Source organism: Phymastichus coffea, unplaced genomic scaffold (assembly GCF_024137745.1).
Source record: "Phymastichus coffea isolate CEN01 unplaced genomic scaffold, Cenicafe_Pcof_1.1 PCOF00027, whole genome shotgun sequence".
Lineage (NCBI taxonomy): Eukaryota > Metazoa > Arthropoda > Insecta > Hymenoptera > Eulophidae > Phymastichus > Phymastichus coffea.
Genome location: NW_026706838.1, coordinates 1,436,875 through 1,462,173, shown reverse-complemented (window position 1 = coordinate 1,462,173; position 25,299 = coordinate 1,436,875). Strand labels below are relative to the sequence as shown.

The window sequence follows — 25,299 nt, the reverse complement described above, 5'->3', positions numbered from 1 at the left end:
CATTGTACTACTTGGGTACATTTTCATTGATTTAATTGCAATAATTGAACGCGAACTTTAGTACTATATATAGCAGTGGTTGGCATATCGCATGGCGCGACATCTAACAGGGATACAGTAGCAATATTTAAGGAATGAGCTCCGCAATCATAAGCCTAATAATAAGCCTGACTCCCAAGGACTGCAGAAAGGAAAATAAGTGTAATTTGTAGGGCCATAGTGACTGGTTGCAAACCAAAAAATATATATAAATTGTAACGGAGAAATCCAGTCGTCCTTCAATGGATGGCTCGTGACTGTCCGTACAAATTATTTTTCGGGGATTCGGGAAGCGAAAATCGTTCCCGCGGCTAAATAACGCGTCGAGCACACGCGTCAACCGTAGGCGGACTGATACTTGGGATCAGCTGACTGAGGGGATAATAGTCGAAACTGAGTCTGAATCAACAATAATCTTTAATGCTAAAAGGAAAACAAAGATAAAGGGAAAATTAACAGTTGAGCAAAACCGCGAGTAATTAATCGGAACGGCGTAAAATACACGTTAATATTAAATTACTAAATGATAACTGAAAACGGAAAAGATATAAAATAACACGGGATTATAAAATACTTAAAGAGGAAAGAGAAAAATACAATATTATGAAAGAGGAGAAATACAAGGTTATCGAAAAGAGAGGATACAAAATAATAGTGAAAAGAAATACAAAATAATAAAAGAGGAAAATACCAAATAATCGTAGCTCACAAACTAAAAGCAAATACGATACTCTCACGTCGTGGTAATCACGTATCGGCTCACGGTAATAATGAGTCGGCGGCAGGTCTGCGCGCCGAACCGTTAATTATCCAAACAATAGCGAAAGAATCAGAGTAGAGACGCTTGTGTACAAATTAATATTCGCCCGAACACAATAGTGAACGACCTCGCAATCGGCAGAGCTGCCGAACTGCGAGGTGTTTACTCGACGCCTCGGACAGAGAGAGAGAGAGAAAGAGAAAACACCGCACCGACCTTGCCTCGCGTCAATTCCGCTGTCCGCTCCGATGTTCCTGTGTTCGTCAACCTCCAAAATACTCTGTAAAATAAAGGCGGGATGTCTAGGTGACCGCTCTCTCTTGTAGCCTTGCTTCTCTCTTGTTCCTTGCTGTGGTGTTGTTGTTGTGGTTGTTATGTTGGTGTTATTGTTGTGACTGTTGCGATGATTATTGTTGTTGTTGTTGTTGTTACTGCCGCTGTTATTTCTGTTGTCGTGGTTATTGTTGTGAATACGTTTCGAGTGTATACGTCTGCTGTTGTTAGAGGAGTGTGTGCGTGTGTGTGTTTGCGTATATATATATGTGTCGTGCCGTGCCTCGTTCCGCCCAAGGAAGCAGATCGGCACGAAATTCGCACTCACCAGGCTCACTAAGATGGCCGCGCGCGCACACACGCCCGCGTCACCTCGCCGGTCGCCCACGCGTACCGGTGCCGGTTCCGCAATTTACACCAAATTCCAAGCAAGCACTCCGCGCACCGGGCACGTATCACACACAACTTAAGTCTTCGGCGAGGGCGCGGGAACTCACAAACGCAACAAAGGCAATCGAAGAAAAATGTGTGCGCGCGACGGACCGTGCGACTCCTCAGCAGATACTACCGATCCTCTCTTTTCAAGCCGGCGAGATGCGCGCGCAGGTCTGCCAACGACTCGCCGGCTTTCCCCTATCTTCTGTCTCTCTCTCTCTCTCTCTCGCTGCGCTCTCCACGTTGGCTCCCTCCAATCACCGCCGTTGCCGTCGCACCTCGAAAGAAAGAGCAAGACGGAGCAATTAGAATGTGCTCAACTAACGCACTCTCCCAGCTCGGCGAGGCACACGGGGAATCAGTGAGAGCCCGGCGGAGAACAACGGTCGAGCCGTGATTCTCCGTCACAAAATATATATATTTCCTTATGTTCTGTAATCATTAATATTGTTATATGGTCCTTATAGTAATATCTGTATTGTATTAATTTTTCCCTCTCTCTCTCTCTCTCTCACTCTTTCTAACTTTTGGAAACCTTGGTGCCGAACTATATGTGAAATTTGTAATCTACTATCTGCATGAATAAGCTATCTTATCTTTATATTATTTTTTGGAAGAATCCTTAAAATTTTGAACGGGCCGAACCAGTAATTTTCAAATTTCCCAGGTTTCGGTCCTGAACGGAGGAATACATAATGGACAATTTTGAAGTTTTTCGGATTCATGCGTTTATCATAATTGCATTTAGTTTTAATTTGGAATCAATTAAATTGTCATATGCAAGCTTTTAGATTAATACTAATCAATTAACGAGATGTATAATGAGATGTATAATGAGATGTATAACTTTAATAGTAGGTAACATATCACCTTCGCGTAGAGGATCACTTGAGGGTAGTCGAACTAATTTGCCAAATACCATTTCATATGGAGTAGATTTAGTACTTTCTTGAATGCATGTAGTTCAGTATGACTAAGTCTAACCATTCGTCCTATTTGTTATCGTTATCGGTATATTGTTTAAGATATTCTGCTAAAACATGGTATGAGCGTTCTAATGAATCGTTAGATTGAAACCTAAAAGCTGTTGTTTTTAGTTTTTTAATTTTAAATCGTTTCGATCTTCGATTCATTGAAGAACTTAGAAAATTCTTTTCTTGATCGGTCAACACATATTTAGCGCAGCCAAATATACAAATAAAGCGTTTTACGGATGCGTCAGCGATCGTTGATGACAGAGTATTAGTCAATGGAACAGCTAAACAAAATTTACTCAGCTGATTCTGCATAGTTAGGATGTACTCATTATTGTTTGAAGTTTTTTTAAGGACCCTACGATATCTAAAGCTATAAAAAACGGAACCACACGTATTGGTTATTATCATGGGCTGTTTATTTTGCAGTCTAGTTAATTTTTTTAATTAACATTTGAGACTTAATAAAGAGAATTTAATAATTGATGTAAGCGTCGTTGAATGTCATCTTTCAAATTTTTCCTGTAATAGTTATGTTTGAGTCTATAACAACTTTTAGATATCCCGTAACGACTTCTAATAGGAGATTTATATAGCTCATAGAAAATGGTATCTTGATGTTCCGGCAGAACGTATTTGAGAGTGTTGATGTAAATTAATATTTTAATATTAGTTTTTTGAAAAATCATAGGTGACAACTCGCGCGAGTCGAGTCTGTCCCGTACGAAGGCTCTTTTAACAGCCGAGCAGCCTTAGACTTGGGCGGCAGTCAGGCTTTCGGGCACCTCGGCCCGTTCGCGCGTCAATAATGAAATCCCTGTTAATTATAATTCGACACTCGATATCGTTTTTGTAAAATAAATAATTGAACGTTTATAACGTTCTTCGCTTATTTATTAAAAGGAAAAATGTAATAGCGATTTTCTTTAATATAGTGGGGAAGCATATGGGTACACTAATAGGCGTTTATAATTATAATATTTATTCTAATCTCTTTCACAACATAAATAAGTTAAGCAGAATAGAGAGATATATATATATAAATTCTCAGATGCCTAATTTTCGCCTCGCGATGTCTATTATTTTTTCTTGGTTACATAAAAAAAAGTATTACTCACTTTGTATTAATATTGCAACTATAAATTGGTTCAAAATATTATTCGCTTCGTGATGTGGCCAATCACATTTTCTTTGAATCTGATCAGATCAACTGGTCCAATATATTTTTTTTATACAATACTTTAGCAACACGCAAGAAAATGATAATTCCTATGATTTTCGTTGTCCAATATATTTTTTATCCAATAGTGTAGCAACACGCAAGAAAATGATAATTCTTATGATTTTCGTTTACACAAAATTATTAAAACAATTGTACTCGACACTTCTAATATTTAATCGCAACTCAAACAATTATATTCTCAAACTCTTATTATGGTTTTAACTTCAGTAGGAAAATATGCGGCCTTCTTAATTGAGCGCTCGCTCCTAACTGACTAATTTCTCTGTCTTGTTTTTGCCGGTTTATTATATAGCCTTTGTCCCTTGCATACCGTCTCTCTCTCGCGCATATGCTTTGGACGTTTACGCTTCTCGTAGCGGCTCGTCTTACCTAGCTAAGCACGCTGACTGCAGCATGCTGTCCCAGCATGCTGATGCAGCGTGAATCAGCCTCTGCCGCTCATTCCCACCGAGTCGCGCACACGAATACTGCTAGCTATACTATGTCCGAACGGAAATCCCGAGAGCAAAATATTATTCGATAGTATATAATTGTAACATAATAAGATATCACGTAACAAAAAACAATATCTAAAATGTTCAGAACTTCGGACCAATCTAAATTTTCAATCGTTTTACTTTCAGCGATACAAATTTCAATTTTCCCTAAATTAATCGATAGATTTTTTAAGAATTTCCAGTTTTTCATGAATTATGTAACTCAACGATTGAAATTTTTTACCGCATATGTACGGTGCAATTTTAAAAAATAATAATTTTTTCTTTTATTTTTCTTAAAAACTTCGCCTACTTCTATTATTCGTTTATTAGATATTTTATTGTTTTCTAATAACTGAAGGGCTCCTTTATCACATAGTTCTCCATGACTACTATTATGAAATAAACAATATTGTCAGGGCTTATATGAATGGATTTTTTAATTCTTATTAGATAATTTGAACGGTTCTTAAAAGATATTATAGATTCATCCTCAGATTCTTCAGACTCATTGTCAGATAATTTATTATCGGAAACTACATCATCGTTATGAAGGATTGTAGCCGTGGTTCTTCTGATAATTGAACATCATTGGATTGATCTTTATTATAAGGCGGAGCAGGCTGATTTCTTTTTGGATATCTGGAGGAGCTATCAATCGTTTCTGTTGAGAGCGACTTAGAATTTTTTCTGACTATCCTTTTTGGACATTCCCGCAAACATTTAGTCTGAGTTTCGACTTGTACAAAGGTTTTTATTACTGGATGATCATTATCGGCGACTTCTTTTTACAAGATTTATTTCAGGGACAGGATGACTAGTCATTTGACTTTCTAACTATTTCCGTCTTCTTGTTGTAGCATTTTCTTTTTAAAAAAAAACTTGTTTGTAGCTTATTTAAATTAAACTTATTTGGGGATTTTTTTATGAATCTTTTATCTACAAAATCACCTGTTTAGTTTCAATGCTAATAAATGAGATGTTAATTGAAAGTCTCATAATTAACAAACAAAAGGGAATTCAGATCAGGATGGGAAGGCGTGTGCAATTTATAATAGATACGCTGAGATTTAGTTTAACTAATGATTGTAATTTATTTAACGAAAAAGAGAAAATGCATGAATGCGTTATATTTAGCCGGCATAAAAAACCCCAGTCATGAGTGGGGGAAAAGCCATTTAAATACGAGTCACAAATACAATTAATGATATACAATTACATAAATGCAAACCGGACAAAATAGTAGTTACGCTGGTAAACTATTAACACCTACCAGTGAATTTCGCGGACGAAATTATATTAACAAATGCAGGTAGAGAGAGAGAGCCCTCAACTGACAAATATAGGTACCTACGCTGGTCAAATGAGGCTCGCAAGGTCTATGTCGCATCGCACGCTTGAATGGCCATTCAGGTAGTTCTTGCACTCACTCGTCCTCGCAGGTGATTAAGAAGGAAGGTGTTGCCCCACACACACACGGGCGCACCGCAGTCCCGACGTCTCGGGCACACACACGAACTGCGGTAACACCTAGGTTGCCGAGCTGATGGGCGGAGTTGAACACCGGGCAACACCTCAGGGACGCGAAGACGTCACCAGCCAACGCAATTGGCCCTTACTCACAATGACGAATACACTCTACGCCTTTGATGACAAAACACACTCGATCACTCTCAGATCACACAGTTTTCGTCGTCAGTTGATGCAGGCGCGGCGCGGAATTGATCGATCTATGAACCGTCCAGGACAAGCGGAGTTAGCCGTGCTTCACTGTTGAGTGTTCAAATCGAACTTATTTACACTACTCAATTTGGCATCGAGGGAACTGAGGGAAGCACGGAAAACTCCTCCCTACTCTCTGGGCCCATTCCCTGTGAGCGAATCCGAAATCAGCGATTTTATGGCGCGCGTCGGTCATTAAGTAATTTGAGTTTCCCCAGACGTGATGAGACCGAGGATTGCTCAGATGACGCCCACGTGTTTCGCTGTTATATTTGTTGGAAAACATCGTAAATCGCGGACAGCAATTCGAGCTGTTTAACTAGACGAAGGACATCTGCAACGCGGGTTGTTAAGGCGAACGGACAAAAAATGCTCGAAACACTCTAATCGCACTCATTTCTAACGGACGTCATGCAGGCCGGCGCGGCATTCGTGTTGATTTACGGACCATCGTTGATTGTTTTTTTTTTATTACAGTTTCTGCTCTCGGAGCATCGTTTTTTTACACAGGCACACTCTCTCTTAGCCTTGAAGCGCAAACGGCGCAAACATACCGCCCGCCTTCGTCCTACAGACGAATAACAATTACGCAGCTATTCCAACTCGCTTGGCCAAATCTTGTACTTCTTGATGTCGATCCAGATTCAAAGGGGCGAGGCAGGCAATGTGTCTCTTCAATGTGTTGGTCGCTGTTTTCACGGAGACCACGCGGACCAGGTCGTCCTTGCCCGGGTGAAGCTTGATCACTCGGCCTAGTGGCCATTTTGCGGCTGGGTATCTGTCGTCCTTAAGTAGTACGAGTTGTCCGATAGTGAAGTTCACTGCCGGCGATCGCCACTTTTCTCTCTCCTGAAGTTGCAACAGATACTCGTTCGACCAACGTTTCCAGAATTGATCGCGCATACGTTGCATTAACTGAAAGCGATCGAGGCGGTTTTCGGGAACTGATGGAGTCGGCTGGTCTGGGATGATTCCTGAAGCTACGCCGAGGAGAAAGTGCGACGGAGTGAAAGCTTGCAAGTCTTCTGGGTCCACCTTCAGTGGGCAAAGCGGGCGTGAGTTGAGGCAAGCCTCGATTTCGGCTAATACTGTGGTCAATTCTTCGAATGTGAGGGTATGCTCTCCAATGGTTTTCTTGAGCAGTCCCTTCGTTGACTTAACGCCCGCTTCCCAGAGGCCACCGTAATGTGGTATGATGGGTGGTATGAATGTCCATGAAGTTCCATCATCCGCCAGTATCTTGGCAATATCTTCGTAAAACTTAGAGGCGTCCTTGAACATAGCGCGAAGCTCAGCGTCAGCGCCCTTGAAGGTGGTGGCGTTGTCGCTGAACAGGAGCTTGCAGAGACCTCGTCGACTAACGAAACGTCGGAAAGCGGCGATGAACGATTGGGTCGTCAGATCGCTGACAACTTCAAGATGAATAGCTTTCGTGACAAAACAGATGAAGACGGCAATGTACCCTTTGTAAGACTTCTGGCCGCGGCCCTTGGAGGTGCGAACTTGTATTGGTCCTGCGTAGTCCAAGCCTGTTGTAGCGAATGGTCGATCAGGCGTCACCCGTTCTGCCGGGAGATCGCCCATGAGTTGTTGGGCCAAGCGAGGTTTGTGTCGTTGGCAAAGAACACACTTACGGATCACACTCTTAACCAACGGGCGCATACCCACAATCCATGCAGATCGCAACAGGATACTCACTGTCAGTGTAGGTCCACCGTGTAAAGCTCGCTCGTGAGCGTCGCGTACAAATAGCTTACTCAAAAAAGAATCGCGAGGCAAAATTGGCGGGTGTTGGATATCACGTGGTAGATTGGAGTTATTCAAACGGCCTCCAACTCGCAGAATGCCATCGTTATCGAAAAACGGTCTTAGCTTGCACAAGGGGTTGCGCATCGGCAGAGGCTTGCGAGCACACAAGAGCGCCATTTCTTGCGAATAAACGGGAGCTTGCGCGAGCTTGATAAGCGTTGCTCGTGCATTATCAAGTTCTTCGACGGAGAGTCGCGACTTACTATAGGAGCCTTGGCCGGCCTTAGCTCTTCTCCACTGGAGAGCCGGGCGCAACAGCCAAGCCGTTATGTGCGTAAGATGTGTCAGTGAGGAGTAGCGCGACAGAAGCTCTGGCTCAAGCTTATTCAACCCTTGTCGGGTGTGCAGTACTTGCACTGCTCTTGGCTGTTGGGGCCAATTTTGCGGTTCAGCAGCGAGCCAGGCTGGGCCATGCCACCATAAGTCGAGGTTTTTTAATTCGGTCGGCGAGGCGCCTCGCGTGGCTAAATCTGCCGGGTTTTGTTTCGTGGGAACATGAGCCCATGTGGCGTCTGGTAATTTAGTTTGAATGAGTGAAACTCGATTCGCGACGAATACTTTCTTCCAAAAGCACGGATGCTTTTTAAGCCACGCGAGCACGATTTGGCTGTCGGACCACAAACGCACCGGTGCGTCCTTTAAAAAATCCAACTTTCGCAAGTGGAGCACATATTTAGTGAGCAAGGTCGCGCCGCAAAGCTCGAGATTCGGTATGCTAAGGGTTTTCACTGAGGCTACCTTAGTTTTAGCACCGATCAACATACAGCGTGATTGCCCGCTGCGATTGGTTATACGAATATACACCACGGCAGCATAGACGCGAGAGGACGCGTCAGAGAAGCCGTGTATTTCGACTGACAAGTTTTGCGACAGCCCGAACCAACGATCGATTGATAGCGTAGGAAGAGCTGAGAGCGACTCGCGGTAATTTTGCCACCTATTGTAAATTTCGTCGGAGACCGTCTCGTCCCAATCACGTTTCTCGATCCATAGATCTTGCATAATGATCTTTGCTACGACCGTAACCGGCGCGAGCCAACCTAAAGGGTCGAATAATCGCGCGATCTCGGAGTAGAGCGTTCTCTTTGTTAGTTTCAACTGATTGTGCTTGCAAGTTGGCGCACTGAAACGAAACTCGTCAGAGGATGGCTTCCAGTGCACGCCGAGCGTCTTGACGTCACTGTCGCAGTCGATTTCTTTGATCGTGCTCGTGTCGCGGGGGTGGTCGTGAGATGGCAGCAACTCGACGTGGTTTGCGGCCCACTTGTCCAATTCGACGCCTGCCGACTCGAGAATTTTCACCAATTCGATTCGTTTACGTAGAGCGGTTGGCAAATCATCAGCTCCCGAGAATGTGTCGTCGACGTACGTATTTGCCAACAAACACTCGGCACCGAGAGGGAATCGCAACCTTTCCTCATTCGCTAGCTGTAGAAGCGTTCGTATCGCTAAATAGGGTGTGCAGGCCGTACCATATGTAACAGTGGTCAAGCGGTAATCGACCGGCGCTTGCCCGGGCGACGGAGACCATACGATCCGTTGGAAATCTTGATCTTCCCGCGCGACGCGTATTTGCCGGAACATCTTCACAATGTCGGCTGTAAAGGCGTAACGGTATCGACGCCAGTTCAATAGGATAAGTGAGAGGTCGCTCTGAAGGGAGGGTCCAGCCATGAGGAAGTCGTTTAGGTACTGCTTGTCACGAGTTTTCCTCGAGGCGTCAAAGACAACGCGAATTTTTGTCAGCACTGGAGTGTGCGTGACAACCGCATGATGAGGCAGGTACCACGCTCGGGGGGCGTTTATTTCGGCGCTAGGCACGCGCTCCATGTGACCGAGCTTGAGGTAGGCGCTCATGAAGTCATTGTAGGCGTTCGCTAATCCCGGATCGGTGTCAAATCGTCGATGTTGGTGTTTGAGTGAACTCAACGCCATCCTACGCGTTTCCGCGGCTACGGTAGGTAAGCTACCTATGGAAGGGAGGCGGACCTTGAAGTGTCCGTCGGGGTCTCGTGTGTGTGTCTCGGAAAAGAGCTTCTCGCATTCCTCATCAATTGGTTTTAGTTGATTGCTTGCGATTGGCACCTCTTCCACTGTCCAAAAACGCTGGATTAACTCGCTTAAATCTTCGTTAATTTCACATCATAACATCTTGACCGAGGCGTGATTAACCGGCACCGCCCGCCGTGACACACTGGCATGTGTAGGCCCCGAAACCACCCAGCCGAGGACCGTGTTTTGCGCTACTACCAAAGTCTGTAGGAACCGTTGTACGCCCGAGAGTAAGAGCTGACCGTAAAGATCGGCACCGATCATCAGATCGACTCGATTAGGACGGTGGAAATCTGGATCCGCGAGTGGCAATTGTTCGAAATGACGAAGGTCGAAGTTACAAAGGCTTCGCGAGGGTAGTGCAGACGTAAGTTGCGGCAACACAAACGCGTTGACCTTTAGTTTGAAGTTAGCATCGACGCGCGATTGAAGAGTGAAGCTCGTTACAGACTTGATGCGTCCGGCATCACAGCCACCTATACCTATAACATTTGTGTTCGCTCGCGACTTCGGCAATTGAAGTAGTTGAACTAGCGCTTCGGATATAAAAGTGACTTCCGAGCCTTGATCGAGCAGCGCGCGAGCTCGTGTTTGCTGACCATCAGGACCAATAATTGTAACTTGCGCGGTCGCAAGCAGGATGCTGCATTCGGTCCTCCTACAAGCGTTAACTAAAATCTTCGGGTCGAAATTCATTTGCGCTACGTTAGCCGAAACGGTCGCGTCGTTATTGGGCTCCGTCTTCGCTCTGTTATAATGAAGCATAGAGTGATGTCTCTCGCGGCAAACTTTACATGAGTGCTTGGACTTGCAGTCTTTGATGATATGTGTACCCATACAATTGAAGCAGAGCTTAAGGCGGTGTACTTCCTTTGAGCGCTCGTGCGCGTTTTTTGCTACGAAGGCAGGGCAGCGTGCGATAAAGTGGTCCTCGTTACAGAGAGCGCACTTCTTTGACTTGCCGTTCTGCGAAGTTTGGGGATTCCACGGATTGCTAGAGCCTGAACTTGAGTGAGAGGGCTGCGCGTGATGAACGCTATACGCTGTTGTGTTTGAGCACGAAGGTGTCGCGTTGGGGGCATTACACGCATTAGAACTTGAGGGCTGCACATTGGGACCACTGCATGCATTCGCGCTGGAGCTCGAGGCCTGCGCGTGGTGGACGTTGCATGTCTTTGACTTGGCGTGGTTGGATTTCCGCCAGCCTGGCTTTGGGCCTGAAGTTTGTTGGCTTTTCTTGTCATCTTTATCCGAGTAAATGACTAGCAGGGACTGCGCGCGCCTTTCCAAGAACGCGGCAAGGTCGGTGAATTTGGGGAAACGTGAGGGTACGTCATCCGCAGCGTCGGACAACAGAAGGGCTACCTGGTGGTCTTGTTGGACCTGCTCCGATTCCCATATTTTTCGCGACTCTGGGTCTAGTCGTATTTCCAACATGTGGACGAGCCACATATTCCAGTGCGCAACGGGGGCGTGAAGGTTCGTAAGCGCTCGAACGATCCGTTGCGTCTCGTCAATAAATCGACGCAATTCTGCCGCAGATTCGGTTTTCAAGTGCGGAAGGTTCATGAGCGAGTCGAGTAATTTGTTGACAGTCAAGCGCGGATTATGAAATCGATCTTTGAGCGCCTTCCAAGTTGACTCGTAATTAGCACCCACGATAGGCACCTCTTTGACCAAGTCCGCGGCTGCTCCCGTTAAGCACGTTTTTAAGTACTGCAGTTTGGTTGTTTTGGCGAGACGCGGCGCGTCGTGTACTAACGTAGTGAATACATCCGCGAAGCTCTCCCAATCTTCGTAATTACCCGAGAATGTAGGCAACTCTAGTTGCGGCAATTTAGCTGGTCGCTCGTCTGGATCGTCATCATCCCGCCGGCGACGTCGCCCATTCCCCGCGCCCTTATCATTTTTGTTTGGAAACTCCGAGAGTTTCATGAGTAACCAATCGAGAGTTTCTTCGTACGTTCTTGTCATCGCGTCGTAGCGGTTCTCGATGACGTACGCGTCTCTTGATGCGTCGGCACGCATCATTATTTCGTTGTGCTGTCGACGAATTTCCGCCCACCGTTCCTCCACTGTACGAATACGCGTTTGCACAATTGTTAAATTAAGAGTGTCTGCTGCTCGCTCTCGCATGCGTATGCCGATGGCAGCGATATCGTCAATTTTGGATTGTTGAAAGGCAACGAGCCTCTCTAGTGGCGGAGCACGCACCATTATGAGAATGGGCGATTATCCTTAATCGATAGCAAATAACAAGTAACACAGGTGGACCTTACGCGCACTGACTTTTACACTTTCACTGTATTGAGCAACGCACACGCTACGCTTCATGCGTGCAAACACCTGACGTATAGTCTCTCTCTACCTGGCTCTTCAATACTGTAATCTCACCAGCTTTGGAAACTATCGCTTATAAATGCACAGTCCTCACCCCCGGGGCACCATGTTTAGTTTCAATGCTAATAAATGAGATGTTAATTGAAAGTCTCATAAATAACAAACAAAAGGGAATTCAGATCAGGATGGGAAGGCGTGTGCAATTTATAATAGATACGCTGAGATTTAGTTTAACTAATGATTGTAATTTATTTAACGAAAAAGAGAAAATGCATGAATGCGTTATATTTAGCCGGCATAAAAAACCCCAGTCATGAGTGGGGGAAAAGCCATTTAAATACGAGTCACAAATACAATTAATGATATACAATTACATAAATGCAAACCGGACAAAATAGTAGTTACGCTGGTAAACTATTAACACCTACCAGTGAATTTCGCGGACGAAATTATATTAACAAATGCAGGTAGAGAGAGAGAGCCCTCAACTGACAAATATAGGTACCTACGCTGGTCAAATGAGGCTCGCAAGGTCTATGTCGCATCGCACGCTTGAATGGCCATTCAGGTAGTTCTTGCACTCACTCGTCCTCGCAGGTGATTAAGAAGGAAGGTGTTGCCCCACACACACACGGGCGCACCGCAGTCCCGACGTCTCGGGCACACGCACGAACTGCGGTAACACCTAGGTTGCCGAGCTGATGGGCGGAGTTGAACACCGGACAACACCTCAGGGACGCGAAGACGTCACCAGCCAACGCAATTGGCCCTTACTCACAATGACGAATACACTCTACGCCTTTGATGACAAAACACACTCGATCACTCTCAGATCACACAGTTTTCGTCGTCAGTTGATGCAGGCGCGGCGCGGAATTGATCGATCTATGAACCGTCCAGGACAAGCGGAGTTAGCCGTGCTTCACTGTTGAGTGTTCAAATCGAACTTATTTACACTACTCAATTTGGCATCGAGGGAACTGAGGGAAGCACGGAAAACTCCTCCCTACTCTCTGGGCCCATTCCCTGTGAGCGAATCCGAAATCAGCGATTTTATGGCGCGCGTCGGTCATTAAGTAATTTGAGTTTCCCCAGACGTGATGAGACCGAGGATTGCTCAGATGACGCCCACGTGTTTCGCTGTTATATTTGTTGGAAAACATCGTAAATCGCGGACAGCAATTCGAGCTGTTTAACTAGACGAAGGACATCTGCAACGCGGGTTGTTAAGGCGAACGGACAAAAAATGCTCGAAACACTCTAATCGCACTCATTTCTAACGGACGTCATGCAGGCCGGCGCGGCATTCGTGTTGATTTACGGACAATCGTTGATTGTTTTTTTTTTATTACAGTTTCTGCTCTCGGAGCATCGTTTTTTTACACAGGCACACTCTCTCTTAGCCTTGAAGCGCAAACGGCGCAAACATCACCTATGTTTATTTCATTCCGTGAGAAAGGAACAATTATCTTATCTACTCTAATTGTTCTTAGTGAAAAGTCAAGTATAACCTTATCAGATTTTAGGAAATCATTTCCTAGTAGACCATCTTTTTACAGGAAAATAATTTGGCATCGCTTGGAACACTACTGATAAATTAAATACCTTTATCTAAGGGTGTTATGATATCTGCTTGAGTTAGGTTTAAGTTTGCATAGTCAATGTTACTCTTGGTTTTCATAAAGATAGAAAGCCCAATAATTTAATCAAAGAGTAAGTCATATTCATCACTAATTAAATAAAATTCGGTTAAATATCGTAATAATAATAACTCTATATCAGAAGTGACTTTAATCCTCTGTAAATATTTCACATGAAGTCGTTTCTTTCTCCAACTGAAATATTAATTCTACAGGAACTGAACTTTGTTTTATTACATTTCTAGTAAAAGAACTGTCTATTAAAAACTTAAATTCTTTTCCAGAATCATTAACTTTAGAGCGAAAAACTAAATGTGTGATTGAATGAGATTCTAGACTAATTTACATACTGATTTTTGGGTGGTGTATAGATTCTTCTTCAAGTATGGCATTGATTATATCTGTTCTAATCTTTTCAGCTATTTGAGTACAGAATTTGGTTCCAAATTTTTTTACACGAATAGTTTTAGTTTCCAGATCCAGATGAGCATTACTTTTAAAAAGAAATTAGAACCTAATAAACCCTCAATATTAATAGGAAAATCATTCAAGATCACATAAAATGTTATGTATACACCTAATACACCTATTTCACTGGATCCTAATGTTTAATATAATCTTTTACTAGAATTTGTGACGGGAGCAAGTAAGGTGCTCCACCTCTCGGGGATCGTCAAGAAAGGTCAGGTTATCTCTCTCTCTCCCGTTTGTTCTCTCCCTTTTGTGGTAATGTGTAGCCGTGCGAATATATATATATATATATATAGCATGGCGATTACTCGTCGGTTCCCTTTGTTTAACTCTTCGACGTTATTTTGTATAGAGTAATTTATTATAGAGGTATAATAGCCAGGCTATTTCGCGAGGGTTTTTATGTTAAAATAAGTCGCGTTTGTTTTTCGATTAGCGTGAGTATTTTTGTATTCATGTCAATTAAATAATAAGGTGTATTAATTTGAATAAACGAGCGGTGGTTTATTTCCTTGCCTTCTCTCTCAATTACATTTAGAATGTCTTTCTTGTCCTTACCCTTTTAAAATAGGTAACAGCGCGTAAATTTTTTTACCATTTTTCAAAGAGACTCTGTCTCATTTATCGAACGTCTTTGGTACATGTCGTTCTTTAATAATGCTTTGTTTGTAAAGGATATCTATTTAATATTGTATCTATCCATAATTTTGATTATAAATGTTTATTATTGGAACTTTTTTTTCTTTTTCTAGAATATCTAATTTGATTATTTATCTCAAATTTGTTATGCTGTTATCACTTTCCATCATTTTGAATGGAAGGTGAGGACTACATATAAAATGTATTCAGGGAAAGGTTTGTTGGAAAAACAAAAAGCCAATTATTCCATCGTACTGTAGATCAAGATCATATTTCATAATTATGAACTTTATTTGTTCTTCGTTTAATTTGAGTTCTGTGCTACCCAAATATTGAATTTAATCAGAAAACATACTTTGTAACATGTAATTTTTGGAAATATTAATTTTAGCTTCGGAAGGTATTTGGTTTAACTTGAGTATATTGATAATTGTTCGTACCATCTGCGTTTCTCTCATAGAGATAAGAATATTTGTCTGGGTTTTTCTTTAACAGATGTGCACCTCATGCCGAAGGTGTGCAGTTCGGGGAAACCCCAGATCGTTAGCACTGTCAGTGTAGTTTGCGGAAAACCAGATGGTTGTCACTGGCAGTGCTGTCTGGGAAAACCTAAGTTTCTCTAAGAAAAGAGGGAAGTAGAGAGGGTGCGATGAGTGAATCCGAACGGGGGCTGGTCTTGGACCGCCCTCCGTAAATTATGATTGGTTAATATCCAGGGACTCAAGGGTAGGAAAAGAGGAATGGCTGCATTTTCCTAAGTCCAAATACTCGAAGAATAGTTAGTTCGCCGTAGAACATCGTCGTGTTCAGCTCGCCAGGAAACCGAGATACTGTATTCGTGCGTGCGACTGCGTTCGCGATCTGAAGTTGCTTTGTGTGTACAATCTGTGTGGGTGCGAGAGTGCAGACGTGCACTTATTACCAGCGACATCTACACCAGGGCTAAGGACAGGATTGCCTGCTGCCTTAGCAGAGGAAGATCCTATCTTCCTCTAGAGTGTCTCCGCACTTGCGGCATTGCGCCCAGCTGGGATCCACCTTCGCGGAACGAGTCGTTGTAGCTGCGTTCTCTACACGAGCTGGAGGCACTTCCCTCAATCAAAGACAAACTAATTCGAGTGTATGTCAGGCTGGTAAGTGCGTATTTATTTGATTTGAGTGGCCATTCAATCGTCGTATTGAGCGTATGCGTATTTAGCGTCAATCGGTACCTTCATGTTTTTACACTGTTCCGTCGAACATTTAGTTGTGTCAAATTATTAATAATCCTGTATCTGCGTTTAGTTTGATCTTCGTTTTATTCGTGTTAATTTACTTGTATTTTATTTGTAATTCTCAATATTCAAATGGCTTTTCCCCTACTTGTGAGTAGGGCTTTTTATGCCGGCTGAATTTTCTTTCATTTGATTCATTTTTCAATAAAAGTAAGTCTTAGCATTAATTTCAGTTCTGTTTTTTATTCGCATAATACACGCAATCATCAGAGATCCTCAATCTTTAGCTTTTTAACTCTTTTACCAATATTTCTTTCTTTCTTTCTTAATTTACTAGCTAAATTATTCAATAACTAAAGAAGAAAATATTAATGTTTTTTTAGTGAGACAATCTACCATGCAATAAATTAGATTTTTAACTTTTTGAGGTTTGTCAGGTGTTAAAACATTTAAGTTGACCTTTTCTATTGGATTGCGGTCTATAGCATCAGCTGAGGCGTTTGAAGCTACAAGCTGATATATAATGGAACAGTTATATTGTGATAAGAAGTATGATAATTAAATGATAGAATCGCCATTTAGAGACCCTAGTATTTAAGTATTTAAAGGGCTGATCATCTGTAATTATAGTTATCGGTCAGTCATAGGTATAAAACTTGAAAGCTTTAACACTATGTATTACGGCTAGAGCTTCATTTTTATAAACCTCATAGTTTAATTTGGGACCTCGTAAGACTCTTGACCTCTAAGCAATTGATTTATCAGATGATTGATCCCTGAGAAAGGATTTCTACCACTGCTATTCCTAATACATCTGTACGGATATTATATTCTTTTGTCAAGTTAGGAAATTGTAATAGAGGAGTATCGCACAATAACTCTTTCAATGAACAAAAAGAGCTTTCTGCAAAATCCCAGAAATTGTCGGATATTCTTGATATTCTTTGTTTTTAGGAACTCTTTCACGGCTTCTACCTTTTTCGGGTTGGGTTCTAAGCCATTTTCACTGATTATATGGTCTAAATAGTTGACACGACGCGTTAAGAATTTACATTTGCGTATTTGTAACTTTAAAAGATTCGCTTTTCTTAACCATTCGACTAACAGCCCAAGCTTTCTGTCATGTTCTTTCAAAGTATCAGCATTGATTACAAAGTCGTCTAAATAGTCAAATAATTCGCTTCCTTATAAACCCCTTAATAATAAGTCCATTAATTGTTGGAAAGTTGTAGGTACGAACTTTAATCCAAATGGCTTTCGAACAAATTCATAATGTTCAAATTCATAAGGCGGCTAAAAGCCGTCTTATGTGCATGTTTAGAATGTATCTTAACTTGATAAAATCCCATACTTAAGTCTAAAACGGTATAGAGCTTAGCACTACCTATTTGATTAAATATTTGCGTGATATTTAAAATGGGATATGAGTCAGCGATTGTTTCTTATTCTATTTTCTCATATCTAGGACCATTCTGTCATTTTTATCAGTAACTTTCAGAACTATCTAAACAGGTATATTATATAGGAAATTTAATTCACGAATTATTTCAGCTTTTGGTAATTTTTCCACATGATAATTCAGTTTATCTTTCATTGCATGAGGAAATTTATATCGTCTGCCATATACTGGTACGTCATCTACGGTATGGATCTTGTGCATAACTATATCCGTGCCCGACAAATAATCTGCAGGTAAATAAAATACATCTCTGATTTAATTACAAAGTTTGATGGTATATTTGGATTATTGTTTAGTCATGTGTTCCAAATTCAAATAGTCCTTTAATTTTCTATCTTCTTTCTGATCATTGCCGATCTCTAATTACAAATCAGTTATACGTAAGTCATTTTTTAATTCAATATTTTGCAAAGGTAGTCAATTCGATCAATCGATACGTTCGCGAATCGGTAGCACTCGCGATGCTAGAGCGAACGTCTAAGAGAGAGAGGGCGCGTGAGAGTTCAGTTTTTCAGTTAAGCTTCAACTATTCGTTAGATTACTGCCAACGTTTTTCCACTGTGTCTTGCCGTTTTCCATCAAAAGTTTTCCTGGTTTTTTTTTGATATGTGCACGAATGTTAGTATCGGAAGCAGTAATCACAGCAGCAGCAAGCAGCAGCATTGTGCAACTACAACCTATTTGGTAGCGAGGAGAACCGACGCAGCCTTTCCAGAGAGGAATTCGTTGGCCAACAAGAATTTTGTTAAACAATTACGGTTGATCACCGTAATTGTACCGCAGGGTAGGTGCACCTCCCTTTTTCTGTGTGATCGCGATCGTTTTTTTTGTATTCGCGCCGATCGTTAGTTTTCGCGATAAAATTTTGAATTCTCTTTCTCCCTCCCTCTCTCTCTCTCTCTCTCTCTCTCTCTCTCCGTATTATTGTAACAAATTGTAAATCCTATTCGCGTGTACAAGTCTTTCGGCCCATCGAAGACTGTAGTTCTTAGTTATAAACGATCTTAATTTTATTCGCCGCATTACGTTATTTCGTTCCCTTTTAGTTTAACGGATCCATCAACAGTTAATTTTAAACCGATTTCATCTAGGGGATAGTTGGAGTAAACATTAGGTCACTAACACCTAAGATAGATCGAATGTCACAAGTCAGGTGACTTAAGGTGAGTTCAACTCGTTTAAAAAAAAGACACTGAAACGAAAGTATCAAACGTAAAGGCGAATACACGTATAACCATACGTGTTTAACGGAATGACGTTTAGCTCTGCAACGTGGGAGTTTCTTCTTTAATAAACCTTATTTGTACCAGCTAATCCACCCCGTTACAATTTTCAATATTAAAATCATTAAATGTATCGTCTTAGAAAACAGAATAGATATGTCTATTAGCTAGGATATCAATTTCACTTGACCCAATTTTACTCTTAATAAATTCAGAAGTAGTAGTGGTATAAACTTTGAAAGGTATATCTTCTCTGAATTCTAAGGGCACCACAATATTTTTGGTTATAAAGGAATGATATTTAAAACTTATTTTTGCTTTTGCTACTTCTAAATATACAGTGTGTCCCATTTCAAAGGAACCACCCCGATATTTTCTACGGTTGGCGTTCTACAAAAAAATTATTCAGACAAAAGTTGTTTGGGACAATGAGGGACACATTTCCTAGAAATCGGATTTGACCTTAGGATTTATTTTCAAGGTTATTTGAAGGTCAAAGTCATTTTTGAATAGGAACCTATGATTTTGATCTCGGATTCGGAAAGCACGAGAAATTCTACGTTTAGATAAGGTATTATGTGTGGGGTGCGGTTAACCCCCCCCTCGCGTACCAATAACTTGTTAGTAATATCTTGCCCCCTAAGCCAATAACTGGATGGTAATATCTTGCTGCAGCACGATATCGGCCTTGACCGTCAAAATTACCCAGGGAGGCTTTGGTACCCAAACCACGTGAGAATCCGAATCATTGAACGAAGAGAGAGCCGTCGACCACGAATACGCCCCGAGAGATAACAAAATGTCAACAATTAGGAAGTTTACACGGTGTCTAAGCTAAAAAATGGAAAATAATCTCTCGTTAATTAAAAGAAATAAAATTGTACGTAATCTTCAATAAATCTTGAATGAATCCTTGAATAAAGCCTTGAAAAATGGATAAAAAATGGAAAATAAGCTTCCGTAATTATTAACAAGTTTGCCTAATTTGGCTGGCTACCAAGTCGGCTACTTAAAACACCTCATTTTTTTATTTCGGATTTGGAAAGAAAGTTAAACAGGGTTATTTGAGTTTTTGGGTTATTAAAACTAATCTTACCCTTGCCCGATCATCCCTGTGCATAGATGAAGAAAATAATAAATTTGACCCCTACACGACATTACGCCGGAGGGAGGGGTAACCGCACCACACACATAATACCTTATCTAAACGTAGAATTTCTCGCTCTTTCCGAATCCGGGATAAAAATTATAGGTTCCTATTCAAAAAATGACTGACCTTCAAATGACCTTGAAAATAAATCCTAAGGTCAAATCCGATTTCTGGAAAAGGTATCCCTCGTTGACCCAAACAACTTTTGTCTGAATAATTTTTTTGTAGAACGCCAACCGTAGAAAATTTCGGGGTGGTTCCTTTAAAATGGGTCACACTGTAGAGCTCCAAATGGACCGTTATTGAGCATTTGAAAGTCGGCTCTTAGGCTAATTACTTGTGTTTTATTTATTTCACTGAATGAAAGTTAAAGTTCATCTTTAATTGAGTTGCATGCTGAACCAGTATCGAATAGGAAATAAACTTTCTTTTCTGTAAATCTATTTTTAACAAAAACAGTAGGTAAGATTTTGCTAAATTGTTTTTCTTATAGACTGTTTATAGCGTCTCGTTTCTCGAGTTCTGTTCATTTCTCTTCTGATTGCATTCAGCAACTATATAACCACATTTTTTGTAATAGAAGCATTCTACAGGGTGGATAATTTTAATGTATCGGTCTAAATATTTTCCTGCTTTTGCATGATTACAAAAAATGGCCCGAATAAATGTTGTAAGGTTTACGGGGAGTTAACCATTGATGACCTCAGATTTAACCTCAAGTTTCAAGATCTTTTGAACGTCAACTTTGTTTGTTTAAATAGGAACCCCTATTTTGAACCCGGATTAGGGTAGAGCGGTAGATTCTACATTCAGGTGTCCTATCATAGAGAGGATCCGGGCGACCCCCAAGATCACCACCAACGTCACATGAAGTGAATGTTCCACGTGAAGGAACATGGTCAAATAACAGAGAAATTATGAAATACTACGTAGGTATCAGGTATCGGGTTTAATTAACCAATATGGGCAAACTCAAAAAACTCAATGCCATTTTCTTTTATTTTACTGTTTATTATTATTATTATTATTATTATTATTATTATTATTATTATTATTATTATTAACCAGAGTATAGTACAAAATATTACAACAAGTAGTAATAATTATACAATTATACATTACAAATTTGTAACCCGGCAGAGGATAAACCTGTTCGCTGGTCTGGTATTATAAAACTACTAACACTTAAAGAAATTAAAAGGAAAAAAAAAATTTAAAACTAAGAGTCATTTTGTATAATAGTTTATAATATTTCACAAATGAAGTATGGCTTAATATTGGTAGCAAGAATGCTTCCTATAAAAGCTTACTTCACTAATATCTTCAATTGTGTTCTTCTATCTCCAATATCTGATTAACATTTGTCTGGCCGTTACAATTGTCGTCATTGATGCTTTATCAATCACATTTGCAATTGTTTCAATTATTTTTCTGTAGTTATCTGATACTTTCATTTTTTTCATGTTATATTTAGACATTCGACGATGAGAACGATTTTGATGAAGTGTACAAGTGCCTTGTGAACACAAATATGTCCTTACATCCAAGAGAAACTTATCCTTATCCTCATCCACATGGACTTCCAATGCTGAATTTAGACTATCAAAGTTCCCTTGTTGCTTTAGTTTGTAATAAATTTGTTGTAAATTGTTGCAGTGTATTTTGTGGTTCATTGTATTCCTGTATCTAGTATCTAGTACGGATGGCCTTTGATCCATTTTTTTATTTTGTCCTTTATTGTTTTTATATTGCTATTTAAAGTTTTGAGGTGAGAAGGTAGTTGATTGAAGGTGGCTAAAGCTCTTGTATAGCTATTTTTAATGCTGATTGTTAATTTTCTTTTAAGGGGCTGTATAGTTTTTTTCCTTGTTACGGAATTTTTCTTTAGGAACATATCTTGCAGGTTGACATAGTGATACACTAGAGATTCCATGGTGAATGTTTGATCTATGTTTAGTGGATTTTTTTCATTTATAAACTTGTTTTTATTTATTATTTGTAATAGTCGCATTTGTAGTGTTTGTATATATTTGAGTCTTTCAATGTATGCTCCACCCCATGCTATAATACCATAGGTTGTTATGCTATGGAAAAGTGCATAGTAAATCATACGTAGATTATCTGTGCTCATTATCCTAGATAATTTGTGGAAAATATAAGTTAGATATTTTAGTCTATTGTATAGCATGTTTGTATGCATGTCCCATCTCATATGGCTATCGAAATGCACTCCAAGGTACTTAGTGTTATCAACTTTTCGAATAGGTGCACCCTTTATATTTATATGTAGATATGTTGAGTTGCTATTGCAGTTATTTCCAAAAGCCATATAAACTATTTTGTCAATGTTTAGTGACAGTTTATTCAATGCTAGCCAAATGGGTATTTTGTTTAAGTAGAAATTCATATTTCTTTCGACTTCATGCCATGTTTCGCCTTTCACGATAATTACCGTGTCATCAGCAAAAGCCGACACACTATCATTTGGTAGCAATTGTAACATATCATTTATATAGATTATGAAAAATAAAGGTCCCAATATTGTACCTTGTGGTACGCCAATGTTGACTTGATGATATTGACTATATTCACCATTGATTTTAACTCTTTGTTTCCTATTACTTAGATAGCTTTTGATAAGTTCATACGCACTTCCTCTAATTCCATATCTGTAAAGTTTTTTGAGTAGAATTTTGTGGTCCACAGTGTCAAAAGTTTTCGCTAGATCCAAGAAAGTTGCTGCTATTGATTTACTTTTGTCTAGTTGATTGTATATTGAGTTAGTTAGGTAGTATAGGGCATTTTTGGTGCTAAGACCTTTTCTAAAACCAAATTGTTTATTAGAAAATAAATTATGTTTGTTGAAAAAACTTGTAATCCTGATTTGTATTAATTTTTCAAAAATTTTGGCAATATTTGATATTAAAGATATAGGTCTATAGTTTGTTGGTAGATACTTCTCTTTAGTTTTATGGATAGAAATAATTTCAGCACTTTTTAATTCATCAGGCCATATTTCTTTTTGTAAGCATAAATTAAAGATATAGGTCAACGGATCACTTATGTGATTTATTATCATCTTTAGTACGTGAGTGTTGATGCCGTCAGATCCTCCATTTTTGTTGCCCATTTTTCTTATTGTTTGTTGAACTTCTATTCTATTTGTTAAATGTAGAAAAATACTGTTGTTGTTCATAGATGGTAGAGTAATGTTACTATTTATTGGTTGTCTAATATTATCACATATCTGTTTGCCTACTGTACTGAAAAATGTATTCATTTGTTCTGCAATGTCGTTTGAGTTTGTAATTTTATTATTACCTATTAATAGATGATTTATGTTATTGTTTTTTATGGTTTTCTTCCCAATTTTGTTGTTGATTATTTTCCATAATTTTTGTGGATTGTGTTGATTTGTTTGGCAGTTAACCATTGATGACCTCAGATTTAACCTCAAGTTTCAAGATCTTTTGGACGTCAACTTTGTTTGTTTAAATAGGAACCCCTATTTTGAACCCGGATTAGGGTAGAGCGGTAGATTCTACATTCAGGTGACCTATCATAGAGAGGATCCGGGCGACCCACAAGATCACCACCAACGTCACATGAAGTGAATGTTCCACGTGAAGGAACATGGTCAAATAACAGAGAAATTATGAAATACTACGTAGGTATCAGGTATCGGGTTTAGTTGACCAATATGGGCAAACTCAAAAAACTCAAATAACTCAATGCCATTTTCTTTTATTTTACTGTTTATTGAATTGCATTTATTAACAAAATAATAATTACATGTAATCATACTTTCGATAACCTTAATTTAACAATATTTTAATTAATTAACGTCAGTTAATCATGAAGTACAGCTGCTCGGGAAGAAATACCCTGGAACCCTCACAAAATCATGATCATGTTTATAATTTCATTTGGAGGGTAATCCGCCATTTTGCATATTTCAGTAAATCATATAAAAAAAATTTATGTTCTATTTTTTAGCATTTATGTAAACACAGCCTTCTTTTGGAAACATTTTTGAAAGTAAATTTAGATTTTTATTAGATGTCTTTTTCATTCTGTAACTTTTGCAATCATCAGTTTTTTAAATATGCGATGGAAATAGATGTTTAAGTTATATGATATTCAAAAAATAAGATTTACATACTGTACTGAGTTACAAGTGAAAGTTTAATTTTCAAAGAAAAATTTTCGAAAAAAGGCTGGGTTTACGTCAATGCTAAAAAATTGAACATAAATTTTCTTTTTATGATTTACTGAAATATATAAAATAGCGGGTTACCTTCCAAATGAAATCATAGACATGATCATAATTTTAAAAGAGTGCCAGGATACTTATTCCCGAGCAGCCGCCTTTTATGCTAGGCGTATCCCATTCAATAGGCCTTTACCCATATAATAGGCGACACCCAACAAGGATCATTATTTGAAAGCTATTCGTAGAGCTTGAAATGGACTATTACATCGTGAACGTCAATGTCATGAATATGAGGAAAATGACAATCGCGTCCTAGCTATTCTCGCAATGATCCATTTAAATTCTCATATTAGTTCTCGTGAAATTCAAAGGGAATCAGAAATACCTAAGTCAACGATTCTTAGGATTCTGAAGACGCTGAAGTATCATGCCTACCATATCACATTAAACTAAGAACTACCGCCTCATCATATGCAAGAACGCCTTCAATTTTGTCGTTGGACTGCGCAACACCGAGAGATGTTCATTTTCGTTATGTTTTCAGATGAAGCTATATTCAAAAATACTAGAAAACTAAACAGGCATAACTGCGAATACTGGTCAGATGTTTATCCACACTAGTACAGAACTGTTGATTATCAACATTGATAGATTCTCAATGTTTGGTGCGGGATAGTGTATGGCTATCTGATTGACCCTTATTTTTTTGATAGAAAAGAAAATCAACATAATTTCTAATAATTTTTGAGAGATAAGTTACCTGGCTTACTTCAAGATGTTGACATAGAGATCAGACTAAGAATGTGGGTGCAACTGGATGGTACGCCAACACATTACTCACAAATCGTAAGGGAATTCCTGAATGAACGATACCAAAACTAATGGATTGGACGTGGTGGGCAGATTCGGTGGCCAGCATGCTCACCCGACTTAATTACTCCCGATTTTTATCTTAGGGAATATTTGAAGAACGTTTGCTATCGACAGCAACCGACAATAAGAGAGGACATAATGAAACGCATACGGAGAGCTTGTGCAGCAATTCCCCGAAACGTCTTATTTTCCACTGTAGGACACTTCTTAAGAAGGATTGATTTGTGTATTGAAGCGAATGGTGATCATTTTGAACAAGTACTTAATGGTTAGTATGATTACCTGTAATTATTA

The 25,299-nt window shown here is 39.9% G+C and overlaps 1 protein-coding gene across 1 annotated transcript in view; it reads right to left on the bottom strand.

Annotated features, from left to right (window-relative positions):
• LOC131675621 (UPF0764 protein C16orf89 homolog) overlaps positions 1–25,299 on the bottom strand; it is a 498,284-nt gene that overhangs the window by 301,135 nt on the left and 171,850 nt on the right. The gene's annotated exons all lie outside the window — the stretch shown is intronic.